The 27,493-nt window shown below is 40.0% G+C and overlaps 1 pseudogene; it reads right to left on the minus strand.

Annotated features, from left to right (window-relative positions):
• Positions 1 to 4,030: 4,030 nt before the first annotated feature.
• LOC140599488 (glyceraldehyde-3-phosphate dehydrogenase-like) lies at positions 4,031 to 5,038 on the minus strand (annotated as a pseudogene).
• Between the last annotated feature and the right edge of the window lie 22,455 nt (positions 5,039 to 27,493).

A 27,493-nucleotide genomic window follows, 5' to 3' on the forward strand; every position in this document is an offset into this window, starting at 1 on the left:
AAGCAAATGGGACTACATCAAACTAAAAAGCTTCTGCACAGCAAAAGGAATCACCAATGAAAGGATGCACTACTGGATGGGAGAAAATATTTGCCAGGCATATATCTGGTAAGTGGTTAATATCCAAAATATATAAAGATTTCAGACAACTCTATCACAACCCCTCCCCCCCCACACAACAAACAAACCTAACCAAACCAACAACAACAATAAAAAGAAAAACCCAAACTATCCAATTAAAAAATTGACAGAGGAACTGAATAGATATTTTTCCAAGGAAAACAAACAAATGGCCAGCAGGTATGTGAAAATATGTTCAATATCACTAATCATCAGGGAAATGCAAATCAAAACCACAATGAGAGATATCGCCACACTCTTGTTAGAATGGCCATCATCAAAAAGACAAGAGATAGCAAGAGTTGGCAAGGATGTAGAGAAATGGCAAGCTGTGTGTACTGTTAGTGGGAAAGTAAATTGGTGCAGCCTGTATGGAAAGCGCTATGGAAGGTTCCTCAAAAATAAAAATAGAACTACCAGATGATCCAGCAATGCCACTTCTGGGTATGTATCCAAAGGAAATAAAAACGGGATCTCCAAGAAATATCTGCACTCTCATGTTCATTGGAGTATTCACAGTAGCCAAGATGTGGAAACCACTTAAGTGACCATCAATGGATAAAGAAGATGTTATATTATATATATAATTATGATTATTAATTATATAATTATATGCATGCACACACACACGGACAATGGAATATGATTTAGCCACAAGATAGAAGAAGGAAATCCTGCCATTTGGAACAACATGGATGCACCTTTAGGGCATTATGCTAAGTGAAAAAAATGATAAGACAAATAATGTATGATATCATATATACGTGGAATCTAAAAAAACTGGATTCATAAAAAACAGAGACTAAAATGGTGGTTACAGGGGCTAGTGAAGTAGGGGAATTGGGGAGATATTGGTTAAAGAGTATAAATTTCCACTTATAAATTCTAAGGGTCTAATATATAGCATATGAAAATGCTGTTAATTAACTATTGTTAATACAGTTAAAATACCGTATGATATATAAGTCTATCACCTTGAATTTAAACAATGTATTATGTTAATTATATCTCAATCAAACTGGAAAACAAAAAATTCTCAGACACTCAAGACATTTATATTCATCCTCATCCTCCCCAGGATTGCATAAGAACTGCTCGCTGTAATTCCTGAGGACAGGCCACCACCACCACTGCCACATGGTTGGTCCAGTGTACAGGGTTTTTTCCTCAACCCAGCTACCCATCACTCCATTGCACACTCATTCATTCCATCATTAAGACCTGGCAGTGCAGCAGCATATTCCATATTCCTCTGAGTTGATAGACATGTTGACCCATCCAGAGTGTCAGTGATACCTTTCACAGAGATGAGGAATGGTATACAGATACCTTAGACTGTGGGAGAATTATCTCCTTCATATTTTCACTCATTCAACCAAAATTTGGTATTTATCAGTTTACAGGTATTTAGTATTTACAATTTACAGGTTCTCCTCTAAGCCCTGGGGATACAGCAGTGAATATGATGAGCAGAGTTAAGAGACCTGTGGAAGCTTTTACAAAGAACTTGGGTGTTTGACCTAATTTTTATTTATTTGTCATGCATGCACTCATTACAGGGTTATTTGCTAAGCACCTACTATGTCTAAGTAATGTGCATCACAAAGAGGCAAAGAAAAATCAGAAACAAATCCTATCTTCTTGGAAGAGAAGTAAGACACACATCATGAATAAATCAGATGCGTTGTTTAAATTGGTAGGGGCCATAAGCCAGGAAGACAGGAGAGACTTCAGAGAGGAAAGATAATTTATCCTGGTTACTTCTTTCTTAGTGAAAGTCTGGAATTAAGAAACACGTTTACTGTTCAATCATGGCAATTTTTAAATCTATTCTGTAATGTAGTACAGTGTGGGTTTAATGTTTATTGTTATTGTTATTGGTGGTAATGACATTGTAATTCATTGTCCTTGTAATTATGGACACATCACAACACCCCTCTCGCTGAGGCAGATGTTAGGAAACTCTGGAACTTGATTTCAGGCCTTGTCAGGAGTCGGGTATGGTTAAGAACTTCCAGAAATCTGAGACGTGCCTCTTACAAGAGGCAGAGCAGTGCAGAGGTTAAATGAGTAGGCTCTGAAACCAGACGGCAATTCAAAACCAGCCTTCAAATGCCGACACTCCGGCTTGCCTGTTGTGAGGCCATGGGCCAATCACTTGAACTCCCTATGTGTGTTTCCCCATCTGTTAAATTGGGGTGATAACGGTACTGGCTTCATAGGGTTATGTGACAATTAGATGCATGTGAAGCATTCACAACAGTGCCCAACAGAAAGTATATACTCAATAATGCCTGCCATTCTTATTGCTCTACCTCATTCAGAGTGATCTCTTGAAGGTACAACCAGCACAATGCTAGGAGGACACTTATTATATTAATGCATTGTTTTAAATGTATTTAAATATCCCTGAAAGTCATTTATATTAATTTTACTTTAAAAATTCTTCCTGAGTTCAGCACGTGGGGTTAAATATTTGAATAATTTGTTTTTACTAAAAAAATTTTTTTATTCACATTTAATGTAGTATTTGAAATATACAACAAAGTATTTGTATGCATCATGACTGTAAACCTAAAGTGTCTGTATACTTATTTGCTATCCCATTCCATAGCTTCTCCTTCACAAGTGGCCAGTCTCCTGAATTTTGTGTTTATTATCCTTTTGCTTTTTTTTAAAAAAATAAAAAAGTTAGGGATCCCTGGGTGGTGCAGCGGTTTGGCGCCTGCCTTTGGCCCAGGGCGCGATCCTGGAGACCCGGGATTGACTCCCACGTCGGGCTCCCGGTGCATGGAGCCTGCTTCTTCCTCTGCCTGTGTCTCTGCCTCTCTCTCTCTCTGTGTGTGACTATCATAAATAAATAAAAATTTAAAAAATTATTAAAAAATAAAAAAGTTAAAATATAACATAAACAATAGTAAAATGTAAAGTCTTAAGTGCATAGTTTGACTGATTTTTACAAACTATACACTTATGTAACCATACCTAGATCAAGATGTGGCCTGTGGTTGGTATTCTAGAAGCTCCCCTCATGTCCCTTCCCTGTTAATTTTTCCCCCAGTCCCACTGCAAAGTAACCACTGTTTTGACTTACATCACTATAGGCAGTTTGGGAATTGTTAAGCATGCATTCTCATGTCTGCTTTCTTCCCGTCAGCATGATATTTGCAAGTTTCATCCATGATGTTGTATGCATTAGTAGCTCATTTCTTTTTCATGGTTGAGTGGTATTCCATTGTATGAATAAACCATACAATTTGCTCATTCATTCTACTTTCTGTTTGTGTGTGTTTCTTGCTGGGTACAGTATACTTTATTGATGGTAAATGACAAGGTAGGGCTCCCTAAGTCCTTCCCCTTTTTCAGGGGGTCTGGGAATGGAAACTGTAAAGGTTGGGAGATTCTCAATGTGTTAGGCGATGAATTGGGGGAAGGACACCCAGCAGCTGAAGGCTTCTCTCTTCTTCTTGCTTTTTTTTTTTTTTTCAGAATTAGAAAATGCTTTATTTCAAGGAATTACAAAAATGTAGTGAAATATAGGGAAAGGATGTTTGCTATAATCTGGTGTCACAGAAGAAATGGCCACCTAGTTTTGCTTTCCAACTACACACACAAATGGGGATCTCATTAGTTAAGGTAAGACATGATAAGATCAAAACTATAGCTCACTAGGTACTGGACTCCCTCATTTGATCTAGAAATCATGAGACAGCTGGTAACAGCATCCCTTGAGCTGTAATATCTACTTCAATGCAAAGGTCCTTCGTTTTATTTAGGAATTGTATACTAGTTTGGCTGCAACCATGTCTTCCACTGCCATTCCCAAAGACTGGTGGTCTGGGGTGGGGGGCTTTTATTCTCTGGAGGCCGTGTGAACCATAAGGTTGCTGTAGCCAAATTCATTGTCATACTAGGAAATGAGCTTGGCAAAGTGAGGGCATTGCCAGTCCCAGCATTGAAGGTGGAAGAGTAGGTGCCGCTGTTATAGTCACAGGTCCTCAGTGTGGCCCATGATGCCCTTGAGGTTGCCCTCTGATGCCTGCTTCCTCACCTTCTTGATGTCATCATATTTGGCAGCTCTCTCCAGGTGACAGGTCAGATCCACAACGGACACTGGGGGAGGGGGAGGGAAACAGAAGGTCATGCTGGTGAGCTTCCCATTCAGCTTGGCATGAATTTACCCATAGCCTTGGTGGCACCAAAGAAGGAGGGATGATGTTCCGGGGAGCTCCTTGGCCATCATACCACAGCTTCCCAGAGGGACAATTCATGGTCTTCTGGGTAGCAATGATCACATGGACTGTGGTCACAAGGCCCTCCACGATGCCAAAGTTGTCATGGATGATCTTGGCCAGAGGGTCAAGGAGTTCATGGTATAGGAGGCATTGCTGAGAATCTTGTGAGGGAGTTGTCACACTTCTCATGGTTCATGCCCATCACAAACATGGGGGCATCAGCAGAAGGGCAGAGATGATGACCTCTTGGCCCCACCTTCAAGTGAACGCCAGCCTTCTTCATGGTGGTGAATATCCCAGTGGACTCCACAACATACTCAACACCATCATCACCCCATTTTATGTTGTTGGGATCTTGCTCCTAGAAGATAGGGATGGGCTTTCCATCGATGAAAGATTTCCTGTTCTCAGCCTTGATTGTGCTATTGAATTTGCCATGAGTGGAACATACCAACAAATGTAGATCATGTAGTTGAGGTCAGTGAAGGGGTCATTGATGGTGACAATATTCACTTTGCTAGAGTTAGAAGCAGCTCTGGTGACCAGGCACCTAATATGGCCAAATCTGTTTACTCCGATCTTCACCATTGTGTCTTGAGGGATGTGACTGGCACCACACCGGAAGTGGCTGTCTGCCAAACAGGGAGGAGCAGAGACCCCATTCATTCTATTTCTGATGGACATTTGTGTTGGGTATAATAGGAGTGTAATTGTTGTATCTTAGGGTATTTACATGTTATAATAAATACTTCTAAAGAATTTTCCAAAGTGGTTATACCAATTTACATATCCACCAGCAGTGTGTGAGAATTCTAGTTCCTCCATATCCTTGACAACACTTGGTATTGTTAGTTAAAAATTTATTTTAGTCATTCTGGTGGGTATAGTGAGTTCTCTTTATATCTATTTTAGTTGCATCTGATAATTTTTGATGTTATCTTTATTGTCATTCAGTTAAGAATATTTTCTAATCTCCATATATATTGCAAATATCTACTCCCATTCAGTGACTTGCCTTTTCTCTTTATTAGTGGTATTTTGTTGTTATTGTTTAAAGCTTGATATTTTAACATAGTTTTTTTTTTTACATTGACCTATGGGTTAATTAGAAAAGTATATTCCTTAATTTCTAAACATCTAGGGATTTTCTAATTATGTTTCTATTTTGAATCTCTTGTTCAATTTCACTGTTATCAGAGAATATACTCTGTATGATGTCAATCCTTCAAAATATACTCACAGACATATGTTAAAATCTCCAACTATACTTGTAGATCTATATTTTTCTCCCTTAGTTCTGTCAGTTTTCGTTTTATATATTTTGAACTATGTTATTTTGTGTGTACAAGTTTAATATTGCTATATTTTTTTCTCTTGAACCAACCACTTTATCATTAGGAAATGTAATGTAATAAAACTATTTGCCTTAAAGTTTACTTTGTCTGATACTTGTTTAGATGCATGAACTTTTCTTTTGAGTAATCTCTTCTTGCTGTATCTTTTTCCATCCATCCTTTTAGTTTCAACCTTTTCCAGTTATCAGTTGCTGTATGATAAAGCACCCTAAAACAGTGGCATAGACCCAACAACTCAGTGGTTTTGTGGGTCAGGAATTTGGACAGAGCTTAGCAGAGATGCCTTATCTCTGTTTTACAATGTCTGGAATTGTGATTGGAAGGACTTAAATGGTTGGGAACTTGAATCATTGGAGATTTTTTTTACATACACGTCTTGTACTTGGATCAGGATAACTGGAGACTGTGCTCAGCAAGGACTGTTGCTGAGTGCCTGCCCATGCCCTTTCTATGTAGCTGGGGCTTTCTTATAGCATGTAAGGCTCAGGGTAGTCAGACTTCTTACAAAGAGGCTCAGAGGTCCAAGAATGAGTGCTTCATCAAACAAGGCATAAGTTGCATAGCCTTATGACCTAGTCTTGAAAATCAGTGTTAACTTTGCCACACAGTATTGGCTGGAAGAGTCATAAACCTGTCTAAATTGGGGTGGAGAATTAAACTCCCACCATTATAAGGAGAATTGAAGGATTTGTGGCTATGTTTTAAACCTGCCACATAGCTTTTTTCCCCCTATACCCTTATGTTTAAGATGTATTGCTGTATAGGATACCTCATTTCATTACTCTTTGCTTTATGACACTTTGCAGATATTGCATTTTTTACAGATTGAAGGTTTGTGGCAACCCTGTGATGAGCAAGCCTACTAGTGACATTTTTTTTCCAACAGCATTTGCTCACTTTGTGTTGTGTCACATTTTGGTAATTCTCACAATATTTTAAACTTTGATGTTATCATTATGTTTGCTATGGTAATCTATGACCCCTGAAAGCTCGGATGATGGTTAGCATTTTTTTGCAATAAAGTATTTTTTAAATTAAAGTATGTACATTGTTTTTTTTAGGCAATTCTATTGTATACTTAATAGTCTACAGTATAGTCTAGACATAACTTTCATATATACTGGGACCCAAAAATTCATTTGACTTGTCTTATTGAAATATTTGCTTTATTATAGTGGTCTGGAACTAAATGCTCAATGTCTCTGAGGTATGCGTATAACATATCATTGGGTTTTATTTATTTTTATCCAGTCTCACAATCCTTGTCTTTTAATTGGGGAATTTGGTCCATTTATATTTAAAATAACTACTGATAGTAAGGTTTAAACTTATCATCTTACTATTTACTTTGTATTTTTTTCATGTGTTTATTAATTTTGTTCTTCTTTCTTTCCTTTGGGTTAATTAGGCATTTAAAAATTATTACATTTCCCTCTCAGTTAGCTTGGCATTTGTACATTCTTTTATTATTCGTTAGTGATTACTCCAGAGATTGCATCATGTATCATTGTTTTGTTATAACCTATCTTAAGTGAATACTTCTATCACATCTGGACAATGCAATAATCTTATAACATTTTAACTCCATTTACTCTCCTCTTGTCTTTTGTGCTATTGTTAGCATATATTTAATTCCCTATATACTTTGAACTCCATAGAATATTAGTATTATTGTTTCATACTGTAATATTAACTTAGATTTATCCATAAATTTTACCAAAGGGTGCTGTTCTCCTTTCTTGAATTACTGTGTTTCCATCTGGAAGTACTTATTTACTGCTTGAAAAAATCCTTTTAGTGTTTCTTTTAATGCAGATATACTAATGATAAATTCTCTTCATTTCTGTTTGTCTAAAAATGTCTTTATTATGTCTTCACAAATGAAGGATATTTTCACTGAATATAGAATTTTAGGTTAACAATTACTTTCTTTCAGCACTTTAAACATTTCCTTTGACTGTCTTATGGTTTCCATTTTTTCTGTTGCTTAGTTGTTAGTTTTATTTTAGTTCTTTAACAAAAAATGTGTCACCTCCTCTCCCCCCTTCCTGGCCTGCCAACTACTTTTAAGATTTTTCTCTTTGGCTTTGGGTTTTAGCAGTTTTTGTATGATTATCTAAATGTGGTCTTCCTTGTATTAATCTTGCTTGGTGTTTGTAGAAGTTCTTTATTCTGTGGCTTGATGTCTTTCAACATTTTTTTTGAAAATTCTTGATCAGTATTTCTTTAAAAATTGCTTTTATCCCATTATCTCTCTCTTTACCATCTCGGACTCCAATAATAAATATTCTGGATGTATTTACCATGCCCCTAGACCTCTTATGCTCTCCTCCTCACCCCTTATTTTTCATTCTTTTTCCTCTATGCTTTATTATCCTCTCTTTGGCTACCTCTGATCTGATTTGAACCCATCTGTTAAATTTTTTTTAAATATTTTATTTATTTATCCATGAGAGACACAAACAGAGAGAGAGAGAGGCACAGACACAGGCAGAGGGACAAGCAGACTCCATGCAGGGAGCCTGATGTGGGACTCAATCCTGGGTCTCCAGGATCAGGCCCCGGATTGAAGGCGGTGCCAAACCGCTGAGGCACCAGGGCTGTCCCCTATCTGTTAATTCTTAATTTCAATAACTTTATTGTTTTAGTTCTAGGATTTTTCTTTTGACTTTTCCCTTAACAGATACCATTTCTTTATTTGAAAAATTATCTTCTCCTTTATTTTCTTGAACATATAAATCATAGTTACTTTAAAGTCACTATTTGATAGCTCAAATTAATAAGTATCACTGTTTTTTCTATTATTTGTTTTTTTTTCCCTTTGGATTTTGAGTCATTTGACCCTATTTCTTGGCATGCGTGGTAATTATGTTTCTAAGATTCATCCATGTTGTTGCAAGTAGCTGTAATTCATGTATTTTTACTAATTTATAATATTTTAGTGTGGATTGACCACAGTTTATTTCTCTGATTGTCTTATTGATGGTCATGTGTCTAGTAGAGTAATTTAAAATATCACTCATTTTTAGTTTCTTGAAACCATTTAAAATAATTAATTCTGCAGTTACTTTGAGCCTAGAGAGCAAGCCAGTACAATGTGTTTGGACCACACTGGCAATGGACCATTTCAATAATGTGAGTACTAGAATGTGCTGTGAATATGATTTTTCTATTATGGCTTTACTCTGTATCCCCAAAGAAGCCCATTAACATTTCAGAGCAATTTGTTTGCAGTTGCTTTGGCCATGTGGGTGGGTAGTTGGCTTTACAATGGACACACAAAAATCAGGAGCTGGACTGGGTCAGTTCATTCTCTGTGGAGTGAAATGAAGGGAGCATGATAAGACCAGATTTATTTAGTCATTCTCTTGAAGGAGCTATGAATGTAACTGGAATAAAACCTTGGGAAGCTAGTGCCTGTTCACGCTTCCAGTCTCATGGGAAACTGTTCCAGCTCCAAAACACATGTACATTATCTGAAGTCCTTGAGATAATTATTCAACATATCTGGATGCCCCTGAGTGTTTTGTTGGAGCATGGGCATATATAGTGGAAGCAGTGTGAAGAAGTGGAAAGAATGCAAACTGCATTCACATTGACCTAGGTTTGAATCCTGGCTTCGATATCTACTAGATTTTTTATTTAAAAAATCTATTTGACCTCTTCATTTTCAATTTTCTCATCTGTAAGATGGACATGCTGATACCTTCTTAACTGGATTCTAGTGAGCATTACATGCCAAATTGTATGAAAGATGCCTAGTATAATGCCTGACAATATCAGATGCTTAATACAAGATGGCTTTGTGTTATTGTCATCACTGTCATCATCATTATTATCACCACCACCACAATGAGGAAAGCTTTGGACATGAACATGGCTCTGGGCTTCAGAGGAGGCCCTACAATCTTTGCTATTATGCTCTTCAGTGTGTCAAGTTTGTGCCCCTATGTAAGTTCCTAACTTATTGCTGTTTTCCAGGGTTTGGCCATTATAGAGGACCTTTTCTTCAAAGAGGGAAGGAGAAAGATTCTAACTAATTAGGAATGGGGTAGTCAGATTTAGGGCAAGGCCTACTGTAATGATTAGCCAAATGCCTATGGACTGACAATCAATTTGAAGAGGAAGACAGGTTACATAGCAATCTGCACTGGGGAAATCCACACATAGCAAGAGATTTTCATCAGTGCTACAGGGCTTAAAGCTGTCACTGAATTCAGCTGACTTTTAAATACACTGACAGATGATGTACACATAGGCTAAGAAGAGAACAAGTTTAGGAGCCTATCAGGTCCTAGGGAGATGAACTAATGATGTGCCATCAGCTTGGTTTTGTGCTCCAGTTGAAGTTAGAAGTCCACAGAGCAAGGTCTGATCAATCAGCTTCTAACATAGCTCTAGTTCATTTGTTGGATTGTTTATTTACAAAACATTATTTATGAATATCTCCCATGTGCCCAGAACACTATGTTAGGTGCTGTGGGAGATATAGAAAGGTGTCTATTTATAATTTATTTATCTATTTACATACCTATCATCTATCCTGCTATAAAGGACCTTTAAGTTTGGTGAGTTCCTTTATAAGATTTATATATATGAAGGTAGCTATAAAACACAGAGTAAAGTGGTAAGGCTATATAAGATCATAAGAGATGTGCCAGTTAATTTCATGGGTGTTCAGAAGAGCAAGAGAACACTACCTATAGGTAGATGGTGTAAATCGTCTTGGCTATTCCTGCTGCTCCAATCTCAAACTTCTCCATGTCACTGCCACCCTAGTAATTCTAAAACACTACTTTCAGCCTGGCCAGCTCTTTTTCAAAACCCTTAAATGATTTTCTGTTTCCCACTGAACCAGTTTCAAAGTTCCTTTCAGATTGTTCTATTATCTCTGGCTCTGCAGATGTAATTTCTTCCCTCTCTTTTGGGATGGGTTTGGCAGTGTGGGGTTTGTAGATTGCTTGCCCTGGGTTTGGCCTTATATTTTGTGACTTTGGCCTGAGTGCATCTCCTCTTGGGGATGTGTCGGTGAGGAATTTTTTCTTGTTGATATCTTGGGTTTTAGGATAATTCTGTGTTTGCCTCTGCCTGGAGCCCTGTGAGTTGCTATACTGAGCTATAATGAATTAGGTTTTTACCTCAAGAGGCAAAAGGCTTTCACATGTGGCCTTGGAACTGTATCCTGAGCTGATAAACATTCTAATTTCTGGTTATGGATAGCCTAAGCTTTACTGGTTCCTGGTTTTATTTATTTATTTTATTTTACTTTATTTATTTTTAGAGATTTTATTTATTTATTCATGAGAGACATAGAGAGAGAGGCAGAGACATAGGCAGAGGGAGAAAGAAGCAGGCTCCCTGTGGGGAGCCTGATGTGAGACTCCACCCAAGACCCCAGGATCATGCCTTGAGCCAAAGGCAGACGCTTAACCACTGAGTCACTCAAGCATCCCTGGTTCTTGGTTTTAGGTAGACAGCCCAGGTCATGTAGTGAGGTCATAGGGTTTTTGACCTTGACTTGGCATTAAAACCCCAGCCACCATGGCTTGTACTTTATTGAAGTGCTAGAAGCTGTAGGTGGATCACTTTCTAAGTCTGTATCTTTGGCCCTAACCTGACCCCTGACCAAATTCCAGAGCTGTAGGCTCCTATATCCAACTGCTTATTGGTCAACTCTATTTGGTTATCTTATGGCCATGATAATCTCGATTTAACAAGGTCAAAATGGGATTATGGAATTGATAATATATGTATGTGTTAAACACATCACCATGGCATATATATGAGTAAATATTTATTGAGTGCCTATTATAAACTGCCACTTTAGTGACTGTTGTCCTATCATTGTCTGTGAATGTTATAGGTAAATGTATGACACAGCACATATATGTATGTAGAGCATAGTTATTTTGATTAATGAGATATGCTTTGCTTTAGGTACTCCAACAATCTCAAGATTTGTAAAAATGTGTTTTTTAGATCATAGAAGTCCTACCACTAAGTGCTTCCCTTTTCATAAGTGCATAGTTCTGTTTTACTTGCTGAGAGGGGGAGCAGCTCTCAGGGCTTACTCCCTACTCCAGAGTTTGAAAAAGTGTGGTTCACCCACTAACTATGTGTGTCAGGATTGCCTAGGGTTCATTTTTTAAAAGATATTTTATTTATTTATTTGAGAGAGAGAGAAAGAGCATGAGAGAAAGAGAGAGCCTGAGAGAGAGAGAGAGAGAGAAAGAGAGAGCACAAGTAGGGGATAGAGAGAAGCAGACTCCCTGCTGAGCAGGGAGCCAGATGTGGGACTCAATTACAGGACCCTGGGATCATGACCTGAGTTGAAGGCAGATGCTTAACCAATTGAGCCACCCAGCTGTCCCTGCCTGGGGTTCTTGTTAACAAGACTGCTTTTTGAGCTCTCCCAAGCTAAACTTTCTTAGGATAGGGCTAAGAAAAGCATACTTTTAACAAGTTCCTTAGGTTATTCTTTTTTTTTAAAAGGTTTTTTAAAGGTTTTTAAAATTTATTCATGAGACACACACACACACACACACACAGAGGCAGAGACATAGGCAGAGGGAGAAGCAGGCTCCATGCAGGGAGCCCCAACGTGGGACTCGATCCTCGGACTCAAGGATCGTGCCCTGGGCTGAAGGTAGGCGCTAAACCACTGAGTCACCCAGGGATCCTTTCCTCAGGTTATTCTTACCCTAAGTGCACTGTGGTTTGAGAACCACAGCCCAAATCCCTTTTCTCTTTTGGCAATTCATCTAAAATATTTCTAGAAAAGACTGTTCCAGGGAGCCCAGAAAAGAGGGAGCTGACTCACAGCCATTCTTTTCCACACTGAAGATGTCATGAAAGCCAGGGCATCTGGTTTGGCCACATTTGCTGCCTGCACACATCCTGCTGAGCTGTACCATTGGACTCTCTACTTGAACTTTCCAGAACTATAATCACTACTTTAAAATTTTTTCAGTGCTTTTCGTCTTGTTGGTCTAAACACCTAAATATCAGCAGAGGATGGTGACACTTAGATATCATTATGGGTTGACCAACTGTTCTGGTTTGCCTGAGACCAAGGGGTTTTGTGGCATACACGAGTTTTCGTGCCCCAAATACAAAGGTTCTGGGCAAACTAGGAAGAGTTGGTCACCCTAGCAGATGTGTCTTCTATGTCAGTTTATGAGTGGGAACTAAATGCAACAGGAAATAATAGATTCAACTAGTATGGGATGAAATGTATTTGGAGATTAGACAGATTTGCAGTGTGGGATTGAACGGTTCATGATGTTGAAGAGTGGGCAATTTCTCTCACCCTTTAATAAAGGTTTTGTATTCATCATGTTGTATGGTGTGGGCACTCTCCTTCCAATTCCTGTTGTATTTGACAGCAGTGATGGCGACACCGTTGGAGTGAGGAAGTTTGTTTCTTAACTCTCAAATGAGGCTGTCCTTTCTGACGTAATGAATTGTTTGGTGCCTTGTAGGCTCCTAAATTGTTATGAGAGTAAACAAAGTGAACAATTTGTTAGAGGGTGGGGGAATGTGGTGGATAGCACTCTCCGTTCTCTGATCAGAAGTCTGTGGTCAGATCTGGTGGCTGCTCTCTCTGCTGCCCCTTTTAGCATGTCTCTAGTTGGGACTACTTACATTAAGCAAGGAGATCAGTGCCTAGTGTCTACATACTTTTAGGGATTCATGAACATATTTTAATTTTTTTTAAATGATGAGAAACAGTTTTTTAGGTTGAAGAAAATGTTTTGATATATAATATTAATACATTAATTTTATAGCAATGTAGTCATTAAATATAATTGTAATATAAATATCTAAATATGCATTTAATATATTAACATATAATGGAAAATCATTATATTAATATATAATATATAATTATATAATATGAATGCATTTATTTTTATAGCAATATAGTCATAAAGTAGAATTTTAAATTATATGAAATAATTTATATATAATTACAAAATTTATTATTATATAAAATGCATTTATAAAATAAAATTTTAGAATACAAACATTTATTTATTTTTAAAAGATTTTATATATTTATTTGAGAGACAGAGAGAGAGTGTGTGAGAGTGAGCATGAGAGAGAGAGAGCACACGAGCAGTGGAGAGGGACAGAGGGAGAAGCAGACTCCCCACCGAGCAGGGAACCTGATGTGGGACTTGATCCCAGGATCCTGGGATGGTGACTTAAGGCAAAGGCAGACGCTTAACTGACAGAGCCAAACAGGTGCCCTAAAATATAAACATTTAAATACACATTTTAATAGTTAACTTTTTTTAATAGAGGAAAGGCAAAACATCTAGGTTTGCCTTTCCATGATGTGGCCCTACTCCTCAGGATGGCAGCTATTTGCCACTGTCCACTGGGCAGAGGAAAAAGCCTTCGGAGTAGCCAACCCTTGAAATGAGGCTGGACTGAGGCGAGAAGCATGGAGGGCGTTTCCAGATGTGGGTCTGTGAGAGAACAGTTGAGTCTGGGGGACACAAGACATGTGAACTCTCTAGAAGGTGAAGGGTCTGTTGAGAAGGAATGCTGGTTGGGGTTCATTTCTAGACAGACTAGACCAGGAAATGATTTGTGGTGTCACAGCGGATGCCCCCTGGTGCAGTTTCCTGGTGTACTGTGGCAGGTGCCCTATTGTTCACTAACATCCATTCTCCTCTCCCTTTAGTGGTAACCTTGTCTGGTGCATTGAATTGTATCCTTTGGAAAGATATGTCCAAGTCCTAACTCTTGGTAGCTGTGAATGTGACCCTGTGTGGAAATAGTGTCTTAGCAGTATGATCTCCTGTTGAAGATGACTGGTCTCTCTTTCTCTCTCTCTCTTTTTTTTAAAGATTTTATTTATTTATTCACGAGAGACACACAGAAAAGGCAGAGACGTAGGCAGAGGGAGAAGCAGGCTCCCTGTGAGGAGACCAATGTGGAACTTGATCCCAGGACCCCAGGATCAGGACCTGAGCTGAAGGCAGACGCTCAACCACTGAGCCACCCAGTCATCCTGATAGTTGGTGTCTGTATAAGAGGAAAAGAAAGGAAGGTTGGATCCTGAGACCCAGAGGCCATCTGACAGTGGTGTCAGAAATTGGAATGATTCAGTCGCAAGGTCAGAACACTAAGGATTGTCAACGGCCACCAGAAGCTAGGGAAGAGGGCAGGGAGGGTCTCTCCCTCAGAGCCTCAGTTGGGCTGATGCCTTTATTTTGGATTTCTGGTTTCTTGAACTGCGAGAAAATAAATCTCTGTTATTTAAATCACTCAGTTTGTGGTACTGTGTGATGGCAGCCCAAGGAAACCAATATATGCCCCCCAATTGTGCTATGCATGTGGCCACTCAAAATAAGACTACATCTCCCAGCTTCCCTTGCAGCTAGGTATTGAAGTTCCTTACTACTTGGTTCTAGTCATTGGGACGTGCACTCCAGGATTGTGTACAACTTTCCAGTTACACCATTAAGCATAAGGAAAAAATGGTGCCTTGCCTTGCTCTTTCTGCTTTCTTCTGGCTGGAATGTACACAGAACGGTGGAGCTCCAGTAGCCAGCTTAAATTACAAAATGGAAACCACATGTTGAGTCTGTGAGGGCCTCAAGGAAGGGCTTGAAGGAACCTGGAGCCCTGATATTGTGGCTCTGCCTTACTGTCCCGGATTATTTACACTTCAATTCTTACATGCAGAGGAAATGAACTATCATGGTTAAGCCACCATTATTTTGACTTTTATTAGAGCAGCTGAATGTTTTCTCTAAGGAATACAGTTCTATTCCAGAGTCCTGCTTTGTTGCAGCCCCTGTCAGATACTGATATTTGAAAAGGACATCTGGTCTTACTGTCAATAGGACCAATGTTTTGAGTTTTTTTTTCTCCTTCCTTGATGATGGGAACAGACTGCATTTAGTTGATTCTCCTCCCAATCCCAGACATAGCTTCTCCATCCGATGGGACACATGTAAGCATGGGTCAGGGCCAGGAGGAAGATCATTGCCAGGATAAATCTCCTCATAGGGTTTGAATATACAGCCTTGACCTCATAATCATTCACATTTATCAGGCGCCGCCTTTCACTCAGCAGATTCCTAGCTAGATTTGGGTGCTCTGGCACCCCGTAATCCTGTTCCTATCAGAACAGGTAGGGCAAGGAATAAGCTGCTTCCAGTAACCAGCTCTTCTTTTCTGGGAGCAGAAATGCCCTTTATGGTGTTAATCTTGCGTGTGTTTGTTTGTTTGTTTGTTTGTTTTTTAAATGGTCCCTTTCTATTTCTGCATGAGAAATGTTGGCAAAGCTTCTCAGGGTAAGACCTGTGCAGTGCATGCGCACACGTGCAGGAGTGCCTGCAGGAAGGTGAGCAGTGATGTGCAATGCGATGAAGAAAGATTCACCCTTTCCTGGCCTTGGCACCGTTTAATTCTCAAGACAATCCTGAGAGGTAAGAATTATTCTTTGTATCTTACACATGCAAAACCAATACATGCATAGCTTGACCGCCAGTGAACAGCAGAGTCAAACATAGTTTCTACATTTGCTTTCAATGAACTTTTCCATACAAACGAATCACATCGTTTGTTATGACTGTAAAGCATTATGGGAAAGTAGAAATTCTAGAAATTTTTGCCTAATCTGATTATGGAACTGGCCACTCTGGAAATACAAGCAGAAAAGTATCTTTGGGGACCTGTGTTACTTAGGTTTTTCCTCCACACAAAGTTTACTTCTGCCTCCTTGGCCCTCCTCATCTTCTTGCACACTCAACAGTGACAATAGCAATCACACGCCTCTGGTTGTGTTAGAGAACATGAATTTCCAGACTCATGAAGCTGGTGAAAGTTTTTGTTCTAACCTAATGATCGTGTTTGTAATCTGTTTCCTTGTTTTCTAGAATGTCCGTTCTTTCAGTGGCAGTACTGATTTTGAAATTAACATTCTAGGCTCTTTTTATCCATAAAAATCTTATTTGCATTAGCATAATTTCATTACACAAAAGCTTGAATTTGCACGTGGGCCAAGTAAAAAGGGAAGTTTTTTTTAAAGTAACGTTAACTTCCTAGTTAAAAATGAACAACCTAGAATAGCATTTGAGTGTGTTGCCATCTTCTCATTTCTCTATAATTAACGATATGTAATATCATTGCGATGAAACTTTGTATTTTATGTCACATACACAAAGGAGTCTGTTTCTATAGATGGGTTTAGCTGTGTGCTCATGCACCACACACAGACTTTTACACACTCATACACATTTGGCTCCCCTCTTTTCCCTTTTTACTTTATGATAAAGACTCCTCTCTTCCTTCTTCTTCAGCTTGCAAATTGGCAGTGAGAGAATGAGAAGTGCTGTCCCTCTCCCTGGGGCTGACTTCACTTTGCACCAGTGTTCTCATGTCCCAGGGAGAGCTGGAGAAACATCACCTGAGTGTTTCGTGGGGCAATGCTGCCCTCCATTCCCATTGTGGGAAGAGGAACTCTGGCTCGGCCGAATGTCTTCTTGATGTCTCCTGATGGGGCAGCCCCCAAAGCCTGCAGTTCTTCCTTCTGGGGGTCATTAAGTTTAGAGGGTACAATGTGATCTTTTTCATTTTGCCTTCCTCACCCTTGCAACCCCTCCCTGCTCACTTTCAGAATTTCAGAACAAAGCTCTTTGGGGAATACAGTAAGTGTTGGGAAGGAAAACGGATACTATTGATTTTTAAAAACAGATTTATTGGGGTGCCTGGGTGGCTCAGTTGGTTAAGTGCCTGCCTTCGGCTCAGGTTATGATCTCAGGGTCCTGGGATTGAGCCCCGTGTCAGGCTGCCTGCTCAGCAAGGAGTCTGTTTCTCCCTCTCCCTCTGCCTCCCCTGCTTTGTGTTCACTCTTTCTCAAATAAATAAATAAAGTCTTTAAGAAAAATAAAAAAATTAAACAGATTTATTGAGGCATAATTTACATACCATAAAATTCATCCACTTTAAGTGTATAGTTGAATGAGTTCAGTAAACTTATACAGTTGTACAATCATCCTTATGTTTAGTTTTAGAACGTTTTCATCACCCCCAGGAGGTTTTAGAACATTTTCATCACCCCCAAGGTCTCCTGGTGCCCGTTTAAAGTCAGCCTCCACAGCCACCTGTAGTCCCAGTCAACCACTGATCTACTTTATTTCTATAGACTTTCCCTCACTAGAAATATCATGTTAATGGGACCATTAAGTAAACATTTACTCTTTTATGCTTTGCTTCTTTAATTTAGCCTATTTTTTTTTTTTGAGATTCAACCATGTTGTTTCCAGTTACAGTACTTTCCTTTTTACTGCTGAATAAAACTATTCCAATGTGCGATTGTACTCCATTTTGTTTATCCATTCATTTGTTGATGGCTGGCTGGCTTTCTTCTGCCTTCAGTGAATAATGTGGGCTATAAGCATTAATGGCTATAGCAAATAATGTTGCTATGAACCTGGGTGTGCAAGTGTCTGTTGTGAGTCTCTGCTTTTACTTCTTTTGGGTATATACCTAGAAGTGGAATTGCTGGATCACACAGTAACTATGTGTTTAATTTTTTTGAGGAATCATTGTACCATTTTCTAGAGCAGTGCACCATTTTACTTCCTACCATTAATGAATAGAGGTTCCAATTTTCCTCTGTCCTTGCCAACACTTGCTATTTTCTGTTTTTTTTAAACATTTATTTTATAATAGCTGTCAAATGGGTGTAGAGTGATATCTCATTGGGTTTGATTTGCATTTCTCTACTGATTAGTGATATTGGGCATCTTTTCATGTGCTTATTGATGGTTTGTGGAACTTTTGAGAACTGCGTACTCAAATCCTTTGCCCAGTTTTGAATTAGGTTTGTTGTTGTTGAGTTGTAATAGCTCTTTATATGTATTCTGAATATCAATCTTTGACCCAATACATGATTCGTTAATATTTTCTCCCATTTTGTAGGTCTCTTTTCACTCTGTTGATAGTGTCTATTGATGCACAAAAGTTTTAAGTCTGATGAATTAAGCTTATTTATATTTTCTTTTGCGGCTTGGGTTTTTGGTGCCATTGCCAAACCCAATGCCATGAAGATTTCCCTCTGTTTTCTTCTAAGAGTTTTAAAGATTTAGCTCTTTTGTTTTGATCTGCTCTGAGTTAATTTTTGCATATGGCATAGGTAAGTGTCCAACCTCATTAATTTGCATGTGGATATCCAGTTTTCCCAACAACATTTGTTGGACTGTTGAATGGTTTTGGCATCTTTGTCAAAAATCATTGACCGTATATTCTAGGGTTTATTTTTGGACTCTGCATTCTGTTCTGTTGGTCTATATGTCTGTCTTTATGTTGGTGCCACACTGTTTTGATTATCATAGCTTTGTAGTATGTGTTGAAATCAGAATGTGTGAAACCTCCAATCTTGTTCTTCTTTTTCAAAATTGCTTTGGTTATTTGGGGTTCCCTGAAATATCATATGAATTTTAGGATAGATTTTTCTATTTCTGCAAAAACAGTGTTGGGATTTTGATAGAGATTTGATAGATTTTGCTGAATCTGTTGAATACTTTGAGCAGTATTGTCATCTTCCAATTATTATGTCTTCTAGTCCATGAGCAGGAATGTCTTTCCATTTTTGTATCTTTAAAATGTTTTCTTTTAAATATTTTTTATTTTTTTTTAAGTAATCTCTACACTCAACGTGGGGCTTGAACTTATGTCAAGTGTTGCATGCTATACTGACTGAGCCAGCCAGGCACCCCTGTATCTTCTTTAATTTCTTTTAGGAATGTTTTGTAGCTTTCAGTGTACAAGTCCTTTGCCTGCTTGGTTAAATTTATTCCTAAGGATTTTACTCTTGTAATGTTATTGTAAATAAAATTGTTTTCTTAGTTTCTTATTTGGATTGTTCATTGTTAGCTTATAGAGGTGCAACTGTTTTTTTCTTTGTTCCCCTTGTAACTTTTAAGACCTTCATTTACTGTCATTTGACATCTAGAATTTCTTTTGAAAAATTTCACCCGTTCTGATTCCCATTTCTTTATATGCACTTGCTCCCTCCACTTCCCACCTTGACCCATGGAATTTTTATGGATAATTCTCTTTATCTTGGATGTTCTGAAATTTCATAATGATGTTCCTCAATGTAGATCCCCCGCGCCATTCATTATACTAGTCACTCAGAGTGTCCTTATTCCTTTAGTTCTGGGAGATTTTATTTGATTTTTCCACTAATAATTTTCTTCCTGTGAATGTTTCTCTTCTATCTTTATTAAATTCTTATGCTTTGGATTTTCACCCTTTGGGTTTATACCAGGTTTTTATATGTTCTCTAGCTCAATTTTCTACTCTATTGTCATTTAGTTTTAATTTATAGGGAATTTCCTTAACTTTTAAATTTAGCCCTTTTGAATAATGTTACTTTGGTTCTCAATATTAATTTTTAAGAGTTCTTTCTTATTTTCAAGTTGGGCCTTTTGAATAGCATTATACTCTTTGCTTTATGGTTGAAAATCATTGTGTCTCTTGAGGATATTATTGTTTGGTCTACTTTTCTTCAGAATTCTTTTTTATCATGTTTGTGTTTGATTGTATCTTCTATGAGAAGGATTTCCTTAAGAGTCTGATGATCCTCGGCTCTCTGTTCACACTTCAGTGGAGGCTGTTTGTGTGAAGGCAGAGGGACTTCACTGGGGAGAGTCCAGATCAGGTTGCAGTGACCCTTTGCACTACATCTCTCCAGTGTCAGTATGTGGGGGGTCTTTTTTCCCATCCAGTCTCCTGCTTCTGAGTCCTGTTGGTGTGTGTGAGGGTGTGCTTGGCTGCTTACATTTTAGAAACAGTGCAGGAAAGGGTGGAGGGTTGTATGCCTCACTATGTAAAGAGTAGACCTTCACTGAATTCCCTTATTTTTACTCTATTCCTAGCTACTGTCCTTTGATGAACCCATCTGCCTGAATTCAGATGTCTTTGGTTATTTTTTTTTTTTTTCTTCAGAGAAAAGACTTCCAGTTTCCTTGGGTAATAGGGAAGCTAGATGCTTGTGCTGGTGAGGACTCTTGGGAAGTCCATGCACTCCTAATACAGACTTGTAATTACTTGCCTTCCTTCCACCTTGGTTCTAATATCCACAGGCTTGTTGGCTGAAAGTTTGCATACACCACATCATTTTGAACATTTTGGCTTTGTATTTAATATCTGGTGGGGCAAGCCTTCTCCCACCCATCTGAATTTACTTGGCTAGTCTCAGACATTGATTTTTTAATACAGATTTTTAAAAAATCACTGAGTATTTCTATGGAGTTATACAAATCTGTACATATTTTATGATAATTTAGTTTCTCAAATAATCCTGTTGGGATTCTAATTGAATTCCTATTTTTTAAAAAATGATTTTATGTATTTATTTGACACAGAGAGAGTGAGCAAGCACCTCTAGTGCCTTGTAAGGGCCTGGAACATGTTAAGCTTTCAAAAAACCCCTGTTAAATAGAAATAAACCTCTGATTCCATTGCCTATGCTCTCCCTATTACACCATTCTGTCTGATTTGTACTCAGATCGCAGAGCCAGCTGGTAGCAGAACCAGAAGAACTCAGGTGTCATAACTCACCACTCTGTACTTTTTATACCACACTTATACTGTAAAACAATTCTTAGCAGTTATACACAGTCCAGCATAAGGGCTGTGCCAGTGTGAATGGAAGGTGATAAAGTCATGGAAGTCAAAGTTGTTTTAAAATCCCAGAGAAATATCTCTGCCTAGGTCAATCTGTCCCATTCCTAGAACAAGCTCCCGTGTGGGTGGGCAGGACGGGCAGGTGATACCTCCAGTTCGGACGGGTACATTTATGGTAGGGCTGAGGGAATATTATCAAGCTTATTTATGTTTTCCCATAGGAAGAGCCATATTTCAATGGCATGAATATGAGTGCAAAAGTAGGATGGTTTATCTGCCACGTCTGATCCATGTGGAGTTTCAGTAATAAAGTTTATTAGTGCCCCTGATTTAATATGACACATTTCCAGTGCAAATTACTCTGAGATCATCGTGTTCATAAAATATGACAGAAATCTTTTAAGTGTGAGCATAAGTTCTGAATTAATTTAATAACCCAGTCTGGAAAAAGGCATGTGGTTTAAAACATAACATTATGCACTGGGCTCTTACATCTCTCTTCCACCCACCCCTACTTCCCATGCCACTTTGGAAAAGCCCTTCTTTATGTCTTGGGTCATCTGGCCTCTTGTCAGAGCTCAGGGTTTTACCTTTTCAAAGAGGTTTGAAAAAGGACGTGTTAGTGTGGCCAAGGCAAGAGGGTCCATTCCTCTGGACATTGGGGCTCCTGAGCACAGCTGGTTTTACTTCTTAATAGTTCCTGCCCCATGGGGATGGACAGGGACTGATGTGAAAATGGTTCTTAGCCTCTATGATTTATGCTCTTTAGTGGGCTGGGAGGTGGGTGGGAGAGTGAGCATGGCATAGACAGGACGTTAGAGAGGCACAGTTGCGAGGAGCATGAAGAAAACCCCCCTCCATCTTTCCAGATGGAAAAAAAATTACAGCAGCAGGACACATGCCCCAACTCTCAAATGCATATAAAATCACTGCAAGTTGTAAAATATAAGTCATGGTTCTATTTATCTTGTGGCAGGGTAAAAAAACCAAATGAACAAACACAATTTTCATCAAGATAGAAAACAGAAATGAAGACAAAGCATGAGCTGTTTGGTGTAACTTGACCAACATTCAGCCTTCTGTCTTGGGCATGGACCTATGACTGCCATGGCAAATAAATCTGTAACCCACACTCCCTACTCCTGCTCAAATATTTTAGGGCTTGGGATGGATTCCTTGCTCACCAACTAACTCACTTCCTGGGTAATCCTATTTTTTTCTGGGATCTCAAGGTCTCCCTTTTTCTTGTCCAAATAGGCTGAGAAACAGGACCAAAGGAACTCTGAGTCCTCCTTAGACGTGCCCTGAGGTAGTCCTTTGTTGTGTTTCCTATTTTGGCATCAAAATTGTGAATGGAAGGGCCACCTGAATGCCCGGTGATTAGACTCCTTCTGACTGTGGTGCTTCCAGCACTAAAACAGAGCAGCATGTTCCAAATGATTAGCATCTCAGAGGTGGCTGCCCACAGCTCCGAAGGGATGTCATCTCACCGTCCTAATTTTGCCCAAGAGGCTCCATGGAAGGTAAATTTTCTTATTTCAGATTTTCCTCATCACCCCTAGAAATTGCCCACAGCAAGAGTTCTAAGCAGGTTTAGCAGGACACCTCACACAACTCCTTCTAGGGAGAAGCCAGAAGAGTGATAGTAGCCCCCCTTCAACAAGGGGGAGCTGTGGGAGGAACCTTCCTGGCTGAGGAAGCCACACTCCACAACCACACACCTGACTGGCTTCTGGTGCTGAGCCTCTTCCTCCTCTGTGCCTTGGTCCACCTGAACCCCCTGGCAGGGTGCCTTCTGCTGATTTCTGAAGCTTTCCCCTCCTTCAGAGAACAACTGGAGTCCCACCTCCTCCATAAACTCCAAAAAGCAGCCAACAATGATGCTTTTCACTGGTCTCCCATTGTTATTGCTTAACATAGACATTTGGCACTTGGTGATATTCCAGTGAGCTTTTATACTGTGTGTTGTCTTATTTTGTTCTCTAATTATTTCCTGTGGGTGAGTCTTGTCTGATCAGCCAGGCTATAAATGCCAAGCCCCATCCAAGGGCTCGTAGTGCTGGGAGGGAGTGAATTCATGGGAGAAGATCAGAGTCTGGTTGTGGGATGAGAGTCGGGGCTAGGGAAGGGCCAGCCTTCCTGAGGAATGAGGTGTACTCTCGGCTGGGTAGGGGCTGAAGAGCCCCGAAACAAGGAAGGGCTCTCCTCTGGTTTCCCTCATGCTTCTTCGCTCCCTCCACACTGGGGACAAACAGACCACACTCCCATCTTTTCTCAGGACCCTCTGGCCTCTGGGTTTTTCTCCTGCTTTCTCCCTCCTGCTACAGCACTTGGATCCCCCATTTCCTTCCTCAAGAATCAGCTCCAATGGCATCTTTTCCTGTACACAAAAAGCTCCTTAAAGTTGCTTCATAAGTATTTTTTCAAAATTGAATGAAGTGCCAATGTGCCAGGAGCTGGAGATACAGAGAGGAGTGGGATATAAGCTTTACCCTTAGGAAGTCTGGAACCTGGTGGGTGAGACAGACACAGAAACAGTGACAACACAATGTGACAAGCATGACAGTGGAAATGAGAGTGGCGAGCAGAGGTGGTCCAGATGGGTAGCTGACTCTTTCTGGAGTAAGTGGGGGCGGGGCCTGGTCAGGGAAGACCTCATCAAGGAAGTGGCAAATGGTTAGGTTCTGAAGAGTGGCCCAGGTTCACCAGTTGGATCGCCAGGTGGGGGGGGGGGGGGGGGGAGAAAGGTATTCCAGTGGGGGAGGCTGAGTACCACACACAGCAGGAGGCAGCATGGGTTTGGGAGGCTTATCAGGTGTGGTTTGGGGTCACTGTGGCACCAGGTATGGGGAGAAGGGGCGGGTGAGGTGGAGATGAGTCTGGAGTAGCTGGCAGCAGCTGGATCGCAGGTTTTTATAACAACAAGTGTGGGTCCTGTAGTTGTAGGACATGTGGAGGCCTTTGAGGGCTTAAGGAAAATTATGTCAGGAAGGTTGTAGCAATTCCGTAAGGGAGTAGTGTAGTGACACACAAGACAAGAGAGGGAAGAATCTTAAAAAGCAGTGGTATGGCAATAGCAAACATTTGAAGGAGGTTAGGTTACCTGAGGAATGAGTCCTATCAGTGGGTGTGACAGTGAGGAGCTTTCTGGTGTCCTCCAGGGGAGCTGTTCCCATGGACAGGTGGGGGCAGAGACAGTCTGCAGTGGGCTGAGGGGGGATTGGAGGGCAGGTGGGGAGGGGGGAAACCAGCTTGGTAAAACCAACTTGACCAAGAAAGGGAGGAGAGCTATGGGGGTGTTAGCTAGAGACCGCCGTGCCTGGGAAGATTTCCTACACAGGATCTGTATCTGCTCCACCTCTGGAGGTCATCTGCTGCCCCCAGTACCTATCACAGTATCAGACACATAGTAGATATTCAGTCATGGTGGGAAGGACTACTAAATGCATCACGCACATTTCCTGGAAGAGGCTGAAGCAACATCACAGATTTGCTCACCAAGGATTCTTTGCTGTCTAGGGGTGTTCTGGGAAGCAGTTGAAGTCATGAGCTCTGTTCCCAATCACATGCTTTCCTGAAGCACGGAAGGCAGACCGCCAGGGTGTCAACACCTCAGGTCACACCACATAATGCAAAGCCTAATTTGACTTTCAGGCTGATGTCAACATTTTGTTACCTTGCTGAGAAGCCCAGCTTGAAGACTACATTAATTTACATTTGCCTGTGTTCCAACCATGCGTTCCAGCTCACAGCCTCAGGGCAGACACTGAGGTAGGCATTTCCTGGATAGAGGAGACCCCCTTCCTGGTATGCAGGAGCTGGGTGTGCTTTCAGAGCTCTCTGGGAGAAGTTTCACAAGCTCACCTGGTAGGGTGAACCCACTTAGAACCAGAGAGCCAACCATGGGAGGAAGATCCTCCTTCCACCTGCCTTTCTCTCACCATGAGGTGATGGCATTGTGATGCAGACAGCATGGTTATGGGCTCCCCAGTTTAAGGACTGCCCTTTCTCAAAGTTAAAATCCTTTTCCATGGGGAATTGGACAAATACGTCCAGACTAGAATGTGGGGGAACAGGATTCCTGCCAAGTTGGTCACAGGGAAAGCTCACTGGGCTTAGTCACTGTGACACCCACCCAGGTCCAGGTGGAAGAGCCCTCCTGAGAAGCTGTGCATGTTTCTAGGGCCTTGGCTCCTCACCTGTGAGCTTTGGGTGGACATGGGTGACAAGGAAGGATGCGGTGGGGTTAGGAGGTACACTGTCGCCCATGCCTGCCCCTCTCTCCAGCATCCCAGCCTTGGTTTTGATCACTATTTGCCCTCTTTCCCGTCCCTCAAACGTTGTCCTCATGGTCTCATCTCTTCTTCCCTAGCTTCTCTTCCTGCTCTTAGCGCCAGCAGCATGGATAGCTCCTTCCTTTGTATCTCCTGGTCTAGCTTTATGATTTTTATTCTCATCATTTTTTTCATGTGTCCGCCTCTATCTTTGAGCTGTGAGTTCCTTCCAGTGAGGCTCTGGGTCTTATGTAACTCAGCAGACCCAGTGTTAGCACAGTGCATGGGGCCCAGCACGCTCACTGAAAAGGTGGATGGATTTATAAATATGTCACTGCTTCCATTCTTCAAGGCCCATTTCACTTTTTAAAAAAAATTCATTAAAAAAATAAAAAAAGATTCATGTATTTATTTTAGAGAAAGAGAGAGTGTGTGTTGAGGGGAGGGGCAGAGGGAGAAGGGGAGAGAGAATCTCGAGCAGACTCCATGCTGAGTGTGGAGTTTGATGTGGGGCTTGATCTCACAACCCTGAGATTGTGACCTGAGCCGAAACCGAGTCCATGCTAACCCAGTTGAGCCACCTAGGTGCCCCATGGCCCATCTCACTTTCTATTGCCTCTGCCGATTTCTTCCAGACCAATGATCACTCCATTCTTACCATTTATTCAATAAACATTTATTGAGCACCTAGTAGTATTTGGTACTATGAATAAATTTGACTAGATTTCTGTCCTCAAGAAATTTTATGAGTAGTTGAGAATAGAGGTAGGTTAATCAGTAGTTAAGTGAGATAGATGCTGTTACAGAGAAACAGTCACAGAATAATAAAGGCCGTTTTTAATAACCTTTGAAAATTTATTTTAGTAAAGGTTTTATCACTTTGGTGCTAGAATAAAATTTTAATGGAGCTGAATGTAAAACCCTGAATTTGCTATTCTGTTGCATCATAGATTAAACATATTTTTTCTAAATTAGAAAATAATGTGCTCATTATAGAAATTCAGAAAAACATAAAAGTATAAAGGGGAAATAAAATTATTAACCTACACTCAGAGATAACTACTGTTAACCTTTTGGTGTGTGTTCTTACAGCCTATTTATTATCTCTCTATAACTGTCTTTTTTATTTTTTATTTTTTTGGGAAAATAAAACACAAAGCTGGCATCCTGAAAATTTCATTCTTTTTTCCTCTTTTATTATGAATACTTTATTATGAAATATTATGAAAAATATGATTATCAGTAACTATGCAATGTGACTGTGCCATGACTAACATGAAAACTATTCTTATTACTTTGGCTTTAGACTGTTTTCAATTTTTCTTTATTTTAATTAGCAGGAAAATCTTTGTACAAAGTTGTGTGTTATTTACTTATTTTTTTCCTTTTGGGCTATTCATCTTTTTCCTATTGATTTTTTAAAGCCTTTTTACATATTAGGAGCATCTGTCTTCTGACATAGGTATTAAAATATATTTCCTGTTTGTCTATTAATTTTGCTTAGTATCAGAATTTGAAAGCCAGATCTTTGAGGACTTTACCTCTCTCATCTGAAAAGTGAGGAGACTAAAACCAACATATTTAAGTGATTCCCAAATGGCTCATAGTGTTGGGAGCAGAGCATGCCTAGAACTCTTGGTTCTGGGCTTTCGACATATTCTTCAGGAATGCACCAGTACTGACCATATATCACTGTTCTTTGCTTTCCAATGGCGTCATTTGTGTTGGTTTTGCCTTCCTATATGGAGGGCAGGGGTTGTTTCCTACATCTGTTCTCTACCCCATCTGGTTCCCACCCAACCGCTTCCCCTGTTTCCTGCACATTACTTAGCATGTTGCTAACAGTTTGGCG

The sequence above is a fragment of the Vulpes vulpes genome, chromosome 7 (assembly GCF_048418805.1).
Source record: "Vulpes vulpes isolate BD-2025 chromosome 7, VulVul3, whole genome shotgun sequence".
In the NCBI taxonomy this organism is placed as follows: Eukaryota; Metazoa; Chordata; class Mammalia; order Carnivora; family Canidae; genus Vulpes; species Vulpes vulpes.